Raw genomic sequence first — 19,519 nt, forward strand, 5'->3', positions numbered from 1 at the left:
TATGAGAAAAAAGGAAATCCTGCCATTCTTGACAACACAGATGGACCTCAAGGCATTATGTTAAGTGAAATAAGCCAGCCAAAGAAAGGCACATACTGTGTGGGACCACTCATATGTGGAACTGAAGGAAAAAAAAAAAAAAACAAAAAACAGAGTAGCGAAGTGATTGCCAGGGGCTGAAGGTGGAGGAAATAGGCAGAAGTTGATAAAAGGGTACAAAATTTCAGCTGTAAGATGAAAAAGGCAAAGGATCTAATGTATAACATGGTGACTACAGTGGATAGCACTGTATTATTTAATTGCAATCTGCTAAGAGGAGTAAATTTAAATGTTCTCACATACACAGACATGAAGATAAATAGGTGAGGTGATGGATGTGTTAATTAGATGGTCAGGATTCTTTCATGGTGTAAATGGTGTATCAAAATCACCACAACATACACGTCCAGTATGCTACAATTTTGTCCATCATACCTCCATGAAGCCAAAAAAGGATCCTTTGCTTCCCTTTTGCTCCTAATTCTTCAACTAAGCCATGGTCTTTCCTCCCCCATAACATCCTCCTACCCCTTGGGCTTCCATCCTGAAAATGTCTCCAAATAGTTTTTCAAAAGAGAAGAGATTTTTGGCCTGGCGTACAACACCCTTCACATCTTCCACCCCCAGGAAACACTACCCAGCCTCCAATGACAGTGAATTACAGTCACTTTTCAATTATACATGGGAAGAATTAAGTGCAGGCTCTACATTCACTGACGTGGCAGTGTAAATGGAAGGACTTTGCCACCATGCTTCTCTTGTGGTCTCCACACCCCACAGCAGGCAGGGTAGGGCTGGGGAATTCCCAAGAATACAGGGCAGGCAGGTGCACCACCTGGAAGCAGTGTCCTGGGCCCTGTGAGATGCAGCTTGGACACTCCACTCTCCTCAAACTGCTCTCTTCAGCCCAGCCCTCGGGGCAGGTCTCAGCTGGAACAGGGCAAACTACAAGTCCCAGTAACTGGGAAATGCATCCGAGGCTAACGTCCGATGTACCACTTCACTGCACTAGTGCAGCTTTCATTTCTTTCCAAAATATACCCTTCGATAAAATCACTTTTCCCACTAGTGCTTGAAAGACCACTGACCAAAGAGCATGCTGGGTCTCCGCTCACTATTGCTTAAATGATCTGGAGACTCTGAGATCCATTACCCAGTGAATTGCCTCACCTGTCCTTGCCATGGGGACCCACTATGTCTCTGCACAACACTCCCTCATTCTCTAAAACCCACTCCAGACATAGCATCTCATGGTTTTTCCAGACTCCTCTCTAAGGGTCAGTTCACCCCGACTTAGGCACCAGGGACTCACTGTAAGAACCTCAACCAGAGCTGTCAGGGCCCTGCCCCATCCCACAAGGCCAAGAAGAAGGCTGATAAGAACTTATTTTATCTATTTTTGTAGCTGCTAAAACTCAGTGCTAAAACTGTAAGAAAAATAGTCTAGAATCCAGTTGGTGTTCATAATAAATAGTTATTATATGAATGGATACATCTAATGATTTTCCCACTGGACATTTATCTAACCACAAAAGTAACTTTAATAAGTTAATCAGGATTTTGGCCATGGATGTCATGAGCTTATAAAAATTAATTATTTGAAATGAGTATGGATATTTTTTAAAGTATCTTTTCATGGTTAAGAATGATTCTCTACCTAATTGTACATAGGAATCAACCATTTGCCTAACAGTACTGGACACCTGCCCAGCACTTGTGCAGAATACACTGCTGGGAGTAAGCATGTTACTTCCCTGCCTTACCACTCTCCGAAAGAGAAACTTTCAGAAAATAGGAATGATAAAGTGTGTTACTATCATTAAGTGTCAGATGCTGATACTGATGAATTCTGATGATCAGATTGGAGGATTTGCACTAATTTCTTGCTTATTGCCATGAAATACGTGACTGCGTTTATAAAAAGACTAAGTCTTAAAAGGTTCCACTTCAATGAGTATTAAAAAAATTGATTTGCGACGGGTAAGAGCTTTCCTGTGTAATGGAAATCTCCTAGGACTGGATGTCTAATACCCCAATAGTGTTCATCCTACATGAGGTCAGCGAGAGAGACATGGGAGTGCCCCATCAATGCAGGAGAGGCTGTAAAGCTGGGAAGAGACATGTCCAGGATGCAGAGTCAGGATAACTCTGAGCATGGCGAGAGAAAGAAAGAAGGGTGTAGAATCAGGCTGCACAATACGACCTCCAAACTCTCAATTCCAAACCAGGGCCTAGATCTGGAAATCACAATTAACAACACTCTAAAATAAATGAGATGTGTCATTTCCTCCAAATGAAACCATAAAGGATAATAAGGTGAAGACACCCAGCCACTTAATCCTACCCTTATGAAATACCTCATATTATTTCTGTGCTGTTCTGCTTACCACACATCAAAAAGGAACATCAGTGAAGAAGCTTCCAAAAAAAGAAAAAAAGGTGGGTAGAGGGGAAAAAAAACCCCACACTTATAGGAAGTTTAATAGTAATTTTAGAGCAAATGAAAGACAATTTTAATTTCTTTTTTTATTTTAATTTCTATTACACTAATAAACTTACAGATATCATATCAAGAGATTTATAGTCCAAAGTTACAGATCTGAGATAGTTTAAAATGATTTGTGAATAACACAAGCCACATAAGGGTTTGAAGGACAGCTGATGAACTGGGTACTGTCTCTGCTGGAGATGAAATCATACCTTCTCATAAAGCACTCACCACCACCCAGCCAGATAGAACACCAGACCAACCAGACTGCAAACTGCAACTCTTATATTTAAATCAAATGTCCCAAACGATTTGTTAGGGCTGAGAAACATTTCCGTCCTATGGACACACGTTTTTATCCAGCATCTGTTATTACAGGACCCCTGGATGCGGTATTAGCGGGTACAGTTTTAACACTCATGAGTAGACTTCTCATACAGACAAGCCCAACATTCCCCAGAATCCTTTTATCTGTTTGCATATCTTCACATAGACTTATCTTCCCAACAGCAAAGTCGGAATGAACCTTTACTAGACTATAAGTAGCCTGAAGGCAGTTCTTGTGTATCTCATCCTTGCAAAGCAGCACATAAGAAGGCTCGGCTCCAGGCGACCCGCTGGGCCGCAGAGCCGGGTCACAGGGGCATTTTACAAGTCCAGGACATCCACCAATCTGCTTCCTACCTAGTCAATGTCACCACGTGCTGATGCAGGGACGGCAATCTCATTTTTGAACCAGAGCCTTTGAAAACTCAAGTCTGATGTGGCTCAAGCAATCAGGGCCACACTTACTGCCGTTTTACTAATGTAAAACCTACCCAGCAAATCGAGCATTTGAGGCAAAAGCACCAACTTCTCCCACCGGTTTTGAGCAGGAGCCTGCAGACTCACCTTTGGCACTCAGTTATAAGAGATGATGGGCAAAATGCAGAACTCTTCAAAAGGTGACGATCTCAGCTGGTCACACTCCTGAAGTTACACAGCTGCAAGAATTCTCCAAATTCTCGAATCCAACCCAAATCTCAGCAGAGAATGATGATCTGGGAAATCACTTGTATACAAGGGAACATAGGAAATCTGAAAGCGAACAGGAAAAAAAACAAAACAAAACAAGTCATGTATTAGGGCCGCTTGCTTGCTTTTAAGTAACTGCACGATTAGTTATTTGTCTGAAACCAGTATCTTTAATACATCCCAGAAGAAAATTGCTTTGTACCTACTGACCTCTACCCAAACAAAGCTTCTCCTCCTCTACCTTGGGGTCCCTGTTACTAGCTCTGGGGCAGGCAGGTACCTCTGCGGGGAGAAGAGATAGGGAAGGTGGGGACAGGTGGTCATCAACAAGGCACCTGTGTTCCCAAGATTCTTCTAGCCCTCCCCCCACAACAATTCCTCCCCACATCCCTGCCAAAAACAAAAGAAAGGGGTGCGAAGTAGAAAGGAAGCAAGTCTGAGAGCCTAATTAAGGGAGCCAGGTTGCAGAGAGCAGGATATTTACATTTAGAGACTCATTCCTCTTTTGGAGGTTTCTTATGCTATTTATTGAGAGGCCCCCTACTGGACCCATAGCATCCTCCTAAAAAATCAGAGAAAAATATTCCAAAACTACAAAGAAGTTGAGACAAGAGAAGCCTGACAGATGAAGCCAGCAGCCTCTCCCTCCTGCTTGCCAAGAGTTTGCTGCTGCCTTAGGTTCTCTGTATTTGGGTGACTATTTCCTGTCCTTGCCCAGCATTGCTGAGGGGACCCTGAAGCTCCGTGGGCCTCCAAGAGTTCACTGACATTTTTAATTACATTTCAAACCCAGAGGGGATCTGTCCTTACAGTTCACTCAGAGAAGATCTATTAATTCATCCCTGGCATGATTATGACCCAAAACGTTAAATACCCCATAGAAAAATCAAATTCTATTTTAGTCAAATAGAAAAAGATAATTCAAGTAGGACTTTCATAAAAATGTTATACAGCAAGTTCATAAATTTTGATTAAAAAATTAATTCCTCTTTGTGCATTCCTAGCATTATTTTAAAGGCTGCATGACTTTTTTTTTTTTTTTTCCAAAGATTTATCTATTTGACAGAGAGAGAGAGAGAGAAAGGGGGACAGGGGCAAAGGGAGAGAAAGTCTCAAGCAGACTCTACGCTGAGTGTGGAACCCAATGAGGGGCTTGATCTCCCAAGCCTGAGATCCAGACCCAAGCCAAAACCAAGAGTCAGATGTTTAATGGACTGAGCCACCCAGGAGATCCAAAGGCTGCATGACTTTTAAAAAATACACGACCTAATGCAGGGGAAAGGTTATACCCAAACACAACAGGAAGACTAGACTGGGGCAAGACAGTAAATGTGTACTAGGATAATTACAGCCCTCTCTCTGCTAAATGTTTACAATAAAATGACAGGGTTTCCAGAAATAGAAGTTTTGGTGTCTGGACTCAGTTCCTGACCATATATTCTTATTTCATTTTATGCACCTACTGAAGAAAGCCACCAACTAATAAACACAGCCATGCCCACAAATACCACTTCCATATTAGTATTTTCAGGAGTATAAGCTGGACTTTTAAAATTTTAATTGAAAAGTGAATTTTCCTGGAGTTGGATCCCCCTAGAGCACTGTTTGGGGGTGTCCATGCAGCTACCGGAGCTACCTGCATATGGGCCTTCCCTCTGGACCCACCGGGTTCTCTCACCAGTGAGATTTTTAAATTCTCACAATAACCTTCTACGAGTGTTACTAACACCCACTTTTTTCATGAGTTAACTTTCTCAGGGAGGTGAAGGGTTTTCCTTAACAGGCTTTACTTAGGAACACAGGCTTCCCAAATTCTAGACCAACCACAGCAATGGTAAGCTTGATGCCACAGCAACTTATTTACTAGCCCAGAGCTAAAGGACAATGGGTGGATCTGGAAGCCCAGTCCTTTGATACTGAGAGTAGTGGGCAAGGTGGAAAAGCCGGATGAAACAGAGCAGAATTTGAACTGATAGAGGAGCTCCAATCAAAGGGAGACGATTTTATGTTCATTTAAACATGCCCGTGGCTGTCTAGGATTTAAGCACAACAATGAGGTGTTTGCTTGGAGAAAAGCATTTTGTGGACAAACTCTCAATGGACTAAGCATACACCTCAAGTGGAAATAAACAGAAGGATCAAAATTTGTCCAGCCTGGGGGTTAAACATAGCCTGCCTACTGCCCATGTTTAATGTAGTGGAGTTATAGGCATACTCAAAACCTCTGTTAAGGACAAACATTTCAAATCAGATCTTAAGTACAAAGATCTAAACTCCAGCACCTGGGTGGCTCAGGTCATGATCCTGGCGTCTTGGGATTGAGTCCTGCATGGGGCTCCCCCGCTCTGAGGGGTCTGCTTTTCCCTCTGCCCCTCCCCCCACTTGTTTTCTCTCTCTCAAAAAAAAAAAAAAAAAAGTAAAAATAATTAAAAAACAAAGAAGATCTAAACTCACCAGGAAAGCAGACACTCTTGTGCAAAAACCACCTCAGACCGCAAACACTACTAGGTACAAGGTCAGCTGGAGTGCAGAAGGCTCTCACCCAAGAATTCACTCAAGGATGGTCTACGCTGTGCACTTCGGCAGATGCAAGGGTACGAAACGGGTCTATGTTTGTTTTTGAAAATATTTATCCACTAGCTCCCTATGCTTCCACCTTTAGAAATAAGAGGAGAGGTAGGACTAAAAAGGAATTAACACTATTGCCAAATAGATCTCCTTCCCTGCATTACTGTAGACCTCTAATAACCACAAAATTTTATCATTGCGAAATCCACGGGATTATCTGAATTCTCTGTAACGCTGACATTTTCTTCAACTATGTCTTGAAACACTCAAGCCACAACTGGGGGCTCCTCCCCATCTTTTAGGGGTGGCTGGCTGCAGCATTTGCTTTAGCTGTGAGGGCATGCTCTGGGCTCGAGGGCCTCCATGGCACCCTGCAAATCTGGGAGCGCTACAGGTCCTGGGGCCAGGGCCTAAGCACTAAGATGCCCCAAGTGGCTATCTCAGTTGAACTTGAAACTTCCAGTGCCTGCTGCAGCACCAGATGCATCCTCTGGGAGGTCCCAGGCAGCTTCCTGGGCACCTTAGTCTGCAAGGAGACCCCGTGGTGATGTGATTACGTCTGTCACTGATGCGTTTCACTCCAGAGGAGTCATTAAGGGGTAATAAGGGTGTGTGCCAGTTCTGCTGATGGCCCATCAGCTAGTGCCAGACACTATAGCTCTACCCACTTTATGTTGGGTGATGTTCCCGGATAACTCAAATCTCCCAAAGGCTCAGTGCCTTGGGTGCTCAGGTCATACTGCCTCTCCTTCTCCTGGATTCACAGAGTAGAGTAACAGGCAGGGAGAAGAGCTGATGGTGGTCCCAGTGAGACACTGCACTTTGCTCCACCCTCACAGCAACTCTGAGATAAATCTTACCATTCAGCTCAGAAACTAAACCACCAGATGCCCCATAGCCAGAATCTGAACTTACCCCAGTCTGGTTTCAAAGCCCAGCCTTCATTTTTCTTCTTAAAAAAAAGATGGCCACTAGCAGGTCAAACCTTGAGACTCAGGCAAATATTGTCTGTGGTTGCCACCTGTCTGGAGTACCTGCTACCCTGGGAAGCCGGCTTCAGCCCCTCAAGTAGGGGAAGGACAGCATAATGCTGCAGCAAGGAAACAAGCCATGAAGGCATAAGACACTTTATTTTTAAAGGAACGGTTTCTCTTAGATGTTAAAGCAGCAAAAACAGAATTACTGGAAAACATCATCTGACTGGGTTGGGTACTGACACAACCTGAAGACGCACAGGCCACATCAGGCATGCACTATAACCTAATCTTACATATGCCAAGCACACCGAGAGAACCCCCCTCCAACCCCTAATCCATAGGTAGTGTCTTTTTTTCTTTTATTTCAAAAGTAAAAAACGGGGGCCCTTGGGTGGCTCAGTGGTTGAGCATCTGCCTTTGGCTCAGGTTGTGACCCCAGAGTCCTAGTATTGAGTCCTGCATCGGGTTCCCTACATGGAGCCTCTTTCTCCCTCTGCCTATGTCTCTTTGCCTCTCTCTTTCTGCCTCTCTCATGAATGAATAAATAAATTCTTTAAAGAAAACAAAACACCCACATGACCATCCTAGGCCTCTAGGCTCACAAATGCCCCAGTGTCATCTCTTCCTTTCTTTCCCTCCTCGTTGTCCCCACAAGACCCCCTTCAGAGCACGTAGCCCCACCACGGCCTCTGTGGATATCCAGGGCAGAATGAACACGCAGGGCCATTGCCTGACCAGAACAACACGGGGCTGGGCTGCCTTGTTGACTTCTGGCAGAACTAGCTAGATTTCATTCCTCCTGAACTACTTGGTGGAACACTTTATTCCGGTGGGAAAGTGCTAGTTTCAGACGCTGAACAAAGCTACACACAGGTCTCCTTGAATGGCCTGGCTAAAGTTCAAGCCTGGTTTCTTCCCATGTGGCCTGACACCACGTGCTGTGGTTCCCAGTCAGGGCCCAGAGAGCACCGAAGGCTGTAAGCTAGTTTCCAAATTTCAGAAAGTCCCACGAAATGAGGATTTTTTACTCAAGATGAAACAGTCCTGAGCAGGACAAATACCAAGTTCCTCTGCAGTGGGCTAGATTTCTACCAGTTCTAAATGGTAATGCTAAAAAATAAATAAATAAATAAATAAATAAATAAATAAATAAATAAATAGATAGATAGATAGATAGATAGTAATGCTGATTCTCAATTATATCTATTAACTAAAAGTTGGTTAATGAAAATAGAAAAAAATAAAAAAGGACTGATTTATAAATCTCTGAACAGCCTCCAAGAGACATCACATGTGGCTAAGGCAGGTGTTTGGGGAAGAGAGTAAATGGTGAGATTTTCAGCTCTGAGGTTCCTATGTTCTAAAATGACAGAGATTTCTGCCTTCCGGGACTGAGGAAAAGAACAAAACTATAGGCAGTGAGGTCAACCACATATAGAGAGACCAGAAAAAATGGTATGAGGCCACGGATCAGGAGAACGGGGTTCCAGGCCCAGTTCAGCGAGCCAAACGCCCTGTGTGACTCTGTGCCTGTTTCCTCCTCCATGACAAGGGTTCCTCCGCCCCAATTCTGCAGCTTTGACATGCAAATGGCTTTAAGAATTATCAAAAATTGATGATGCGGTACCAAAAAAATTATTAAAGCTTATCTAAAACACCATGACAAAAAAGTCCTAATGTAAATTTTAATATGAATTTAAATTTTACAGTCCGCTGCCGAAAAATTCTGATAGATAGGAATGTGATTAGTAATGCCATTTCTGATGGTTTGTAAAGACTTTTGTTTATAAAGTTGATGGTAGCCTCTTCAATACAACAATACTCCACTCTCCAAAAGGTCTGATAAGATGTTACTCTTAAGATCTTCCCACTAGTCCAAATCAGTTTTCGAAATCAGCAGAAGCCTGGCTATACATCTCAATGCCATAATGAGACAATCTAATTACATATATGAGTATAGCTTGGAAATACGGTGACTCCAGGTCCAGATCACTGCAATAAAGTGAATATTGCAAAAAAGAAAGTCATGAATCTTTTGGCTTTCCAGTGCATTTAAAGGTATGTTTACACTAGAATGCAGTCTATCAAGTGTGCAATAACATTAGGTCTCAAAAAACAAGGTACATGTCTTAATTAAAAAATACTTTATTGGTTAAAAATGCTAACCATCTTCTGAGCTCTCAGTGAGTCATGATCACTGATCCCAGATCACCATAACAAATGTGATCATAACGCAAGAGTTGGAAATACTGCAAGTCTCACCAAAATGTGACACAAAGACACGAAGTGAGCAAATGCCGTTGGATAATTGGCACCAATAGGGTTGCCGCACACCTTTCAATTTGTACGAAACCCAGTATGAGTCAAGCACAACAAAATGAGGTATGGGTGTAACAGGTTTAGAAGGCTCGCTAGCATCCTTCATGACATGGGGTTTAGCTGTTGTTCAGGTAGTTACAATGCCAATAAAATGCATACTGACAAAAGTAAATGCTAAGATGCACTACTGAATAAAACTTGCGTAAACCCCTCTTTTGTTTAAAAAGAAGGAAAGAAGGAAGGAAGGAATGAACGAACGAACGGCAGGCAGATACACACATAGGTTCCAAAATCTCATTGAGATAATTCAAGTACGCTCAGTGATTCAAAAGATTTAACTATGAATATGTGTAAGAATTACTTTGATTATTTTGCTGAAGTTCATATCCCTTACCTTTTGGGAATAAAGGATTGGAAGAATGAGGGAAAAGCCAAGGGCAACAGATAGGGTAGGGGTGAGCAAATCCTCTTTCTCTCTCCCAACCCCCCGCCTCTTCACTCTCGCGCTCACTGGCATGTGTGTACACACACTAACATTTCACTTTTTTTTTTTTTTTTTTTTTTTTGGTAGAATCTTAAAAAGGAGGCAAGGCCAAGCACAGGCTGTTGGTGGAGTAGAAACAGGGATGAAAAGTATGATTTTACTATTAACTTTATTCTTTTCTGTAACATGTTTACAACTGTGTCTTACTTTCTTGATTCTCTTCACTGCCTGGTCTTCTGAGAAGCATAGTCTGGTCACCCTAGGGCAAAGGCTCTTTCCCTCCCTCTCATCCATGCCCCACCAGGCACTAAACCAGTCCTCACCATCCTTCTTGGTGCTGCCATTCAGATCCCCATTGCTATAATGGCTGCTCACCCTCTTGATCTGCAAAGCTCTCTCCCACCTTCACCTCATCTTTGGGAACTCCCAGTAAACTCTTGGCTCCCTCCCATCCTGACCCCAGCACTCAGCAAGGGGGTGAGATCCTACCCTCTTTCAAGAGATTCCAGGCACCTCCTCTGGGAAGAGTTTCTAGATGCCTCCAGGGTCAGTTAAACACTCTCCCTCTGGGTTTGAATTTTATCCAACTCCCCCAATTCATATGTTAAAGTCCTAAACCCCAGTACCTCAGAATGTAACAGAATTTAGAGATGGGATCTTCAATGAGGTCATTAGGTTAAATGCCGACTGGTGCTAATCCAATAAAACTGGTGTCCTTATAAGAAGAGGAAGAAACACGAGGGATGTGCAAGCACAGGGAGACGGCCATGTTAGAAGGCAGCAAGATGGCAGCCATCGACAAGACAAAAAGAGAAGCCTCAGGAGAAACCAAATGGGCCAGCACCTCCATCTTGGACTTCCAGCTTTCAGAACTGTGAGAAAATAAATTTCTGTTGTTTTATTCCCCAGTCTGTGGTGTTTTGTTATGGAAGCCTCAGCAAACCAATTTACCATCTCCTTCACCAGACTGTCAACCCATGAATTCTCACCACATACAACAGGAACCTGAAAAATATGCCCTAAATGAATGCAGGAATGAACGAATGGAAGGAACCAGCCAGTAACCAGTCCACCAGAAAATCCACAGACCATCTCCTTGCCTCCTTCCTTCCGGGCACAAAAGAACAGATTCTCCAGTTTTCATACTTTCTTTAAAATCCAGTTTAAATACTGCTACCTCTGGGAACACACTCCCGATTCTCCTACAAAGAGACACAGAACACACGTCTACACAGAACATGCTTCCTTTCCTCCTCAGTGCAAAGTCTTATTGCAGCATTCACCACACTGTACCATCATCATTATACTTTGTATTTTAACATAGATATTTAACCATTGACAAAAATAACCAGGATATGTCTCCCCAGGTACCTTAACATTCAACCTTGGCATTTATGGACCTATAGCCAATCACCCGGTCCCAACTCTAAGTGATTTTAAAGCAAATCCCATAGAAAAATTATTTTCTCTGCACATACTTCAGTGTGTATCACCAACAGATAAGTACAACTCCATTATTACACCTAAAATAATCATTAATTCCTTAATATAAACCTCTTATTTAGTGTTCTAATTCTCCCAAGTTTCTTGTAAGTGTCATTTTATAGCTGATTTATTTGACTCAGGATCCAAATAATGTCCATAAATTACAATGTCTTGTATGTCTTTTAAGTCACTTTTAATCTATTTTATTTGAAGAATGATTTGTTGAAGAAATTGGGGCATTTGTCCCGTAGAATAAGTATCCAGCATTCTGGACGTTGTAAATTTCATCTCCCTGATGCTGTTTTACATGTTCCTCCACCCCGGCATTTCCAGTGAATGGGCAGTTAGCACAAGGGACTCATCTGATGGGAGAAGACTTTCTCAAGGGCAGAGATTCAGCGCTGACCCCATACTTGGTACCAGATAGCAACCCAATGAATCAATGATTCAGTAAATAACAAAACAAATTGGTACTAATGTATCAGTGCAGTTCTCCGCTTTTATCCTTTCTGCTGGTCCCATTTTTACACATGATCCTCCCTGGGATCAAGGGTATGACGCTTCCCCTCCATTTCTGGCCCCTGCAGAAAGAAAAGGTGCCACTCCACTTCTTCAACTGAGAATAGGTATCTAATATTTGAGACTAAAAGTTAAAAAAAAAAAAAGTCTAAGCATTGAATGAGATGTTCTGCTGGGTTTTAAGAAATTGGTTTAAAAAGAAAAATCATCTGTGGAGCAGATGGGTCCTGAACAGTGGCTCAAGGTGTCATGGTTTCACTGATGGACATTCTTACACAACCCCAGAAAGGCATTCATGCCACCAAACTACCCTATTGAAAATACTGCCCCTGTATTTCTCCAAAACAAGAGTCCTTTTTTTTCCCTACAAGGAACATTTCAATTGTTTTATATAAAAATCTAAGCCCAGAATCAAATTAGAAACTGTCAAGTTCAACACCTCGGCATTGTTTTAGCACCACACATTAATTTTAGGAGAACAACAAATCCTCCAAGCCTGCAGCTGATATGCGTGGGCATCACGAGACAAAAACATCCAGAGAGAGCTGTTCAGGTGAGGGCCTGGGTTCTAATTAACTCAGGATTAAATTGCTGCATCCCGAGTGAATGAGCTACATGTACGGAGGCCGACTTCAGTATTTCAGGGATTTGAAGTGTTTATGCAAGACCCTATCTTTGTTCAAGGTCACATCATCGGGCTTTTAAGAAATCCAAACAGGACTGTCAATATGAGGGTGAGGGGCATGGTTTTTACTGCTACCTGATGAAGGTAATGACTTAAAAAAGACTGGGAACTGTCCATGACCTTTGGCATCTGAGAAGTCCCTGGAAGCACAGAGAACAATTAAGTTCTGGAGAAAGATTTTGTGGGAAGGTTGTTTGTTTTAATTTTGTAAATTACTGGTAACTGAGAAGCCTCCCACAGAATGAATTTGCTACTAAGAAACTGCAGGGAAAAACATTTCACTGCATATTATCCTATTTTACTTCTGATGAATACTAAATAAACTTGTTTTCCCCACTTTTAAGTAGAGGTGATGTTCATATAGATATTATAGTATCCCTTAAATGTAGTCCATAGAATTTCATAAAATATGGAATGAAAAGGAAACTAAGTTAAGTTTTCCCAACAACAAAAAAGGTCTGGGCGCCTAGGTGTCTCAGTAGGTTGTGTCTGCCTTGGACTCAGGTCATGATCCCGGGTTCCTGGAGTCAAGCCCACAACAGGCTCCTTGCTCAGCTGGGAACCTACTTCTCCCTCAGCCTCTCCCTCTGCTCGTGCTCTCTCTCTCTCTCTCTCTCTCAAAAATAATAAATATTTTTAAAGGGCTAATAGTTAATAAAGTTTAACCTGTAGAGAACAAATTTATGATTATTCCAAATTAATAGAAATTTTAATACTACTGTATTCTGAAAGTATACTTAGCTACTTTTAAATATTCCTACAACAGTGAGAGTATGTTTCACCCACATTTTCCCCAAATGCCAGATGCTTTCACAATTCTGTGACTTATGTATACTATTTCTTCCCCCATATTGAGGTAACTTTATCGCTCCAGCTTCCCAAAGTCATTGTCCAGCTAAATCAGCTCATTTTTCAGAAATGAACTCAAACAGTTCCCTTTTGGGGGACATTCTATAAGAATGGAAGACATTCCTATAGAAACCATTCTTATATAATCATAAACTCCCCTATTTAAAGGCTATCTAGACCGGAAGAGCCTCCAGGAAGGGACCTCCACATGCTGAGGTCCATATGGCTTGGCCACATGGCAGGCGCTCAGTAAAATGATAATATCAGACATTTATCATCCAATAAACTTTCACTTCTTTAATTATATTTGTAAGATCTGTTGCAATTGTCTAATACCCTACAGCATTCAGTGCCATCTGGCCCAGAATCCTCTCCTCCCAAATTGCAAACCAAGCGACCCTGAATCCCTTATACAACTGTCCATGAGCCAGAGTATAACGGTCAACACAGAGCTTTAAATACAGAAAATGACATAACTATGCCAAAACCAAATGATGGTTCTACTTATAAACCATATTTGATTGTATTGCTCTAAATTATTTTTTTCCTGAGATTCTCATTTGTTAAATAAATTACCAATGAACCAATGAGAGGGTATGAATCAAAGAGTACTTTGAAATTCTAGAGCTCAAAAAATATATATATATGACTTCCTATGGCAGCTGCCCAATTAATGCCATCCATAAAGCCATTCAAATACTGTGTGTGGGCTGAAATCCAATTAAGTCATTTCTGTCTGAATATCCCCAAAGAGCCTCCTGGTGAGCTGGAAGTGGAAATAATCACAAATGCCAGATTAGCTGTGTAAGCACTTCCAAGGCTGAAACCAGACGAGAGCGTGAAAATCTACATGCCCAGCCTTTCAACTGGGCACAAAGAAAAAAAAAAAAACATTTCAATGACCACCTGGCAGAAAGTCAAGCCCATTTCCTTGGTTTGCCAGGTCTTCTCAGATAATCCGCACCCAGTGGGAGTATCAAAAAAAAAAAAAAAAAAAAAGCTTGATCCCTTCATTTACACACATTATGAAATGACAACCTTCCACTCCACAATGCAATTTTGTGTACAGAGGAAAGAGAGTCAGGAAGAGATTTCAAACTTTCTCTGAATTCACCATTTTATTCAACCAACCCCTTATGGAGTATGTCTTGAAATTAATAAACTCTGAAATTCACAACTGCCTCTATGCTGTGATTTGTCCCATTAAAACATGCAAGCAAAGCCAAACCTTTTGAGTGGCTGAGGAACAAAACAGACTCAGCTCATGAGTTCAAGTTCTCCTTCACCTTACAATCTATTACTTTTAAAACTCTGCAGAGTACACAGTATCTTCAGCTTATGCACAATAGCTCAAATCTTGAGCGTTCTAGCCATGCTCCAGAAATACAAAGGGTCCTGGCTTGCCAATTCATTCCAAACAGATCCCACCTGAGACCTACTGAATTAGAGTATCTACAGTTTATGAAAGCTTCTAGGCGTTTAAAACGCCAGCTCCAGGTAAAAACCACTACCATAGAGAAAAGAACAGAAAGTATAAAAGGCCAGTTCAAGAAGCCCTATTCTCTTAATCTCTTAATCCTAAATATTTGAATAAAGGGTTATCTGAAAGAAAATTAATCCAGGTAATGAAGTTTGCCATGCCTCTGTGCATGATGTAAAGGATGCAAGGACTTTGTTTTAAACTAGATGCCAATTCCCACTCTACGTCTTACTAACTATAGGATGCTGAGGCTGCTACTTCACCCCAAGCCTCGGTTTCCTTGGAGGCAGTACCAGTCACCTCGCTAGGAGAATCAAAGTCACACTTACTCAATGAAAATGTGTTGCACATCTGCTATGTGCAAACACTGTACATAAATAAGGCACAGCACAGATGCTGTCCTTCCTAAGGAACTGGGTCTGGTCATGGACCAAAGTCAAATAAGAGATGACACAGCAGTGCTTCTTTATTTCATTTGCAACAAGAAAACTCACCTATTTAAAAAAAAAAAAAAATCGCCTGAACTGTGCTAGGCACCTTCTAAAACAGATGTCTGCTATTCAAAATATTTGCTTTAAAATAAAATTCTAAGGAGACAAGCAAATTGAGTATATGTGTGTGTATGTATGTATGTATATAACATACATATAATAGCTTTAGGTAAAAAATAATTTTTGGTGGAAGAGAAAGTAAGTCTCATCTCACTACGGTGTCTCTTAGGAGTCTCTTCTCCAAGCAAAACCTTCCTCACTGGAACAATGCTGAGGTGCTCTGAAACCTACCATCCCAACACCATCCTCACTTCTAGACAGACTTCATGTTAATTCATCCAACAAGTATATTTTGAACCCCTACCAGTACTGTGCCAGGTCCTAGACACACAACATACAAGGCAGATTATGCTTTGCCCCATGAGGCACATACAAGAGACACTGGGAGAGCCAAAATGTGGATTCTGGATGCTACCAATCATTATCAATCACCTCTGTAAGAGACACGCAAACTGAGATGAGGAAGTCACGTGGGAAAGGGAAGTGCTGGGCTACCTTGCAGAGTAACCATGCCTGACCCTGCCAGGCTTCTCGGGCAGCATCACACCCACACCGTAGCCCCAGCAGGTATATTCTGAGTGGCATCTGCTACCTCACTAATCCTCTTGTTCCACCTCAGCATGCCAGTTTTCAGTTCCAGCTCTGCAAGTGTTCTAGATTCTAATTCAGTCATGGACGATCTCAATCACTCCATCCGATTACCATCTGAAAATTTGAAACACAAGCTTACAACCATGCTCTGGCACAGATCATGGCCAAGGACATACACATCTGAGACCTGAACTCAGGGAAGGTCAAGCTAGCAGTCCACACGTTCTGCGGGTATGGCCCTCCAAAGAGCTACTTCCTGACCCCGGGGAAGATCAAGCTGGCAGTCCACATACTCTGTGGGTACAGCCCTCCAAAGAGCTACTTCCCCTGACCCCAGGGAAGATCAAGCTGGCAGTCCACACGTTCTGTGGGTATGGCCCTCCAAAGAGCTACTTCCCTTAACCCCGGGGAAGGTCAAGCTGGCAGTCCACACACTCTGTGGGTATGGCCCTCCAAAGAGCTACTTCCCCTGACCCCAGGGAAGGTCAAGCCGGCAGTCCACACGTTCTGTGGGTATGGCCCTCCAAAGAGCTACTTCCCCTGACCCCAGGGAAGGTCAAGCTGGCAGTTCACACATTCTGTGGGATGGACCCCCAAAGATCACTAATCTGCATAATAGTCCAATAGGAAAGGAGAAAGGCCTGCTACCCGATTTGGTCAAGGAGCTTCGGCTTTGGAATGAAATATAAGCTCCACTCCTTCTTGGCTCTTTCGGCCAGATGGCTTACTGTGTCTAAAGCTTAAGTTTTCTCATCTATAGAGGATAGAGAGATAGGATTACCTTACAGATGTTTTGTACATACTAAACAGCATAACAAGCACCCAGCAACACTCCAGGTACGTAGTAGGCACTCAGAGAAAACACCACTTTGTTCCCCTTACGAGACACTGAAATGCCCCTCCTCATAGCGGGGGAGCGAACTGGGGACCATCCTGCCCCTAACCCCCAACCTCTGAATTGGGCCAGCCAGAGAACACCACGAACAATCCTAGCAGCTGGTATCAGAGGAGATAAGCTGAGCCAACTGGGAGATGAGAGGATGACAGATGGAGTTGAGAAATGTCCTTTCTCTCCTTTGGTCCTGGCACTTCCTACCGTTCCTCTGTGCCATGAGCCACTCCCCTCCACGCCACTGAGTGTGACAAAGTATCTCTGTCTCATGTGCCCTGTCCCTCAGGTTGTCTCCTCTTCTTTCTGCTGATGTTGTGCACCCTTTCTTTCTTGTGGAAACAGACTCTGAATGTAAAAACCACACGACTGTCCCCCAGCCATGTCTGATGTGCGCAAGATGCTACAGGAAGTCAAGGCACTGGTCAGCGGATCGGATTTGGGGGAACAGAGCAGGTGACCACAGACCAATCCTCAAGAAGACAATGTCCCAGAAAGGCTCCTCTACAGTGACCAGGGTCCGAGGGGAGGGCCCCAGGGGAGAAGGTATGTTAACACTAAAGACGTAAGTGGGTCTGACTTTATCCAGACACCCTGCTGACATCCAGCCACACAGCATCAGGGAGAAGAGATGCCGACAGGCTCCCCGTTGCCAGCTTTCATCTCCATTCTGTAATCTGTTTAAAGGTCCCTTTCCTGATTCTGCTTTTTTTGTTTCCATTTAGAAAATTAGAACATTTGCAATCTGTAGCCTCCTGGTCGTTCTCTCCTTCAAGGCCACGCCAAGAATATCCACAGGGATTCTGCTGTCCACCTGTGAGCGCGCATACTTCATTGGAACCTCGGTGTAGGAACGCAACACGGCCAAGTACTCTCCTCCCAGATGAACTTATCTCTTTGAGAGCTTTAATTCCTTCTCAGCGATATTTGTTGTGTACTCTCTGTTTTGAGGATAATTCTTTTTGCCAAAAAACAGCAACCAATACATACATGAAAGTTGATGCATCCCGTTCCTGCTACTGGTCATATATGACACCAGGCACCACGCCTCCACTCTGGGTCCCTCTCTCAGGCAGACCAAGGGCAGAAAGGGCATCCTCTTGCTCTAGACCTTCGAATGTTAAGGCTCACTTGACCTCACCTGGGGTTCGGCCTGCCATGTGCTACTCACACATGTACATGCCACTCTCTCATTTACTCCAGAATCATATCCTATCTTCCCACAGCTTGCAAATCCAGGAACTGCATGCCTCGGAGTTTCCCCACTAACAAGGAACGGAAACAGACCAGTGCAACAGTAATCCTTTACTCGGTGTTTACTGGGTGTCACACACTAGGCTGAGCACTTGTCCTACATTATCACATTCACTGCTGACACCAGGATGCTCCATTGACCCCCTGTGCAGCAGAGGAGTTAGGGGATGCACTGAGGATCTCTGAGTGCACAGGTGCTGAGACAATTTGGAGTCCGCTAACCTGAGAGACCTTGCCCTTGACCTTGTGCATGCTGCCCCTGGAGCTGGAAACCAAGGACAGCCTGACTCAATAGTGCACCTGAGCAGAAACCTACACTGAATCCCCTTCCAAAGGAGCGTGTGCTAAGGGAGGAACTGGTTATGATCTCTGTCAAACACTGGTGGAAAGAGAGGCTTAACTATGTCCTAGGAGCACCGTGGTTCTAAATGATACAGATTTCCCAAAGACCAGAAGCTAAACTTATCCAGGAAAGCTCTTCAAGGAACTCCTATGCTTTCCCTCTCTCTCTTTAAAAAAAAAAAGTCATTAACTATTTTCAATCACAATTCTCCCCGTTCATCCTTAACCTGTCTCCCACATCCAAGAACACAGCTGGTGAGACTACAGAAGGGCCTGCCAGGTAAGGATCATCAAGATGCCTTCTTGCAATGGATTATTATTTTACCCACTTCTGGACACAATAGAAGGTACCATCTGCCTTCTACCCAAGGCCAAAACAACTCGGTGATCTTTGGGCCTCTGCTGTCTCATTTACTAATATGCAAGCACAGTAATTAGCTTTTTAGAGACTTTCACAGAATGCTATTTTGTTTTGTTTATTTAAGATAAGAGAAAGTTTTCAAAAAACTCATCTCTTCCAGTTTGGCATGGCATATATTGCAACTAGCAAACAGGAACATAGAAATAGACCCAACTGCTTCTGGGAATTTAGTAGATCATAAAGGGTGCTAGCTCTAGTCACTGCAGGAAAGACAAGCCTTCTCAATAAACAGTGATGGGATACTTTGGTAGTCATCTGGAAGAAGATGGAGCCACACTTCACATCCTACAACAGGCTGAATTCCAAATGCATCTAAGGTTTACCATGAAAAAATAAAAGTATACAAGGACATATGGAAGAAATTCTTTATAACCTTGAAGGAAAAACTTTTTTAAATCTACAACTAGAAATCCAGAAACCACAAAATATGTTTGAATTCATCTACATAAAAATAAAAACTTTTTTTTTTAACATGGCAAAATACACCCCAGGCAAATTCAAAAGACAAATAAAAAGAAAAGAGATTTTTGCTTTTCGTGACACAGACCAATACCTACTCTTCCT

General features: G+C 42.8%; 1 protein-coding gene across 4 annotated transcripts in view; it reads right to left on the minus strand.

The window, feature by feature from the left end:
• The window catches only part of NCK2 (NCK adaptor protein 2), a 151,708-nt gene that overhangs the window by 71,041 nt on the left and 61,148 nt on the right, over nucleotides 1-19,519 (minus strand). For all 4 annotated transcript variants that reach the window (XM_072844373.1, XM_072844372.1, XM_072844374.1 and 1 more), the window contains exon 3: nucleotides 3,419-3,604. The gene's annotated coding sequence lies outside the window, so the exon portion shown is untranslated. The remainder of the gene's footprint in view (nucleotides 1-3,418; nucleotides 3,605-19,519) is intronic.

The sequence above is a fragment of the Canis lupus genome, chromosome 11 (genome assembly GCF_048164855.1).
Source record: "Canis lupus baileyi chromosome 11, mCanLup2.hap1, whole genome shotgun sequence".
Lineage (NCBI taxonomy): Eukaryota > Metazoa > Chordata > Mammalia > Carnivora > Canidae > Canis > Canis lupus.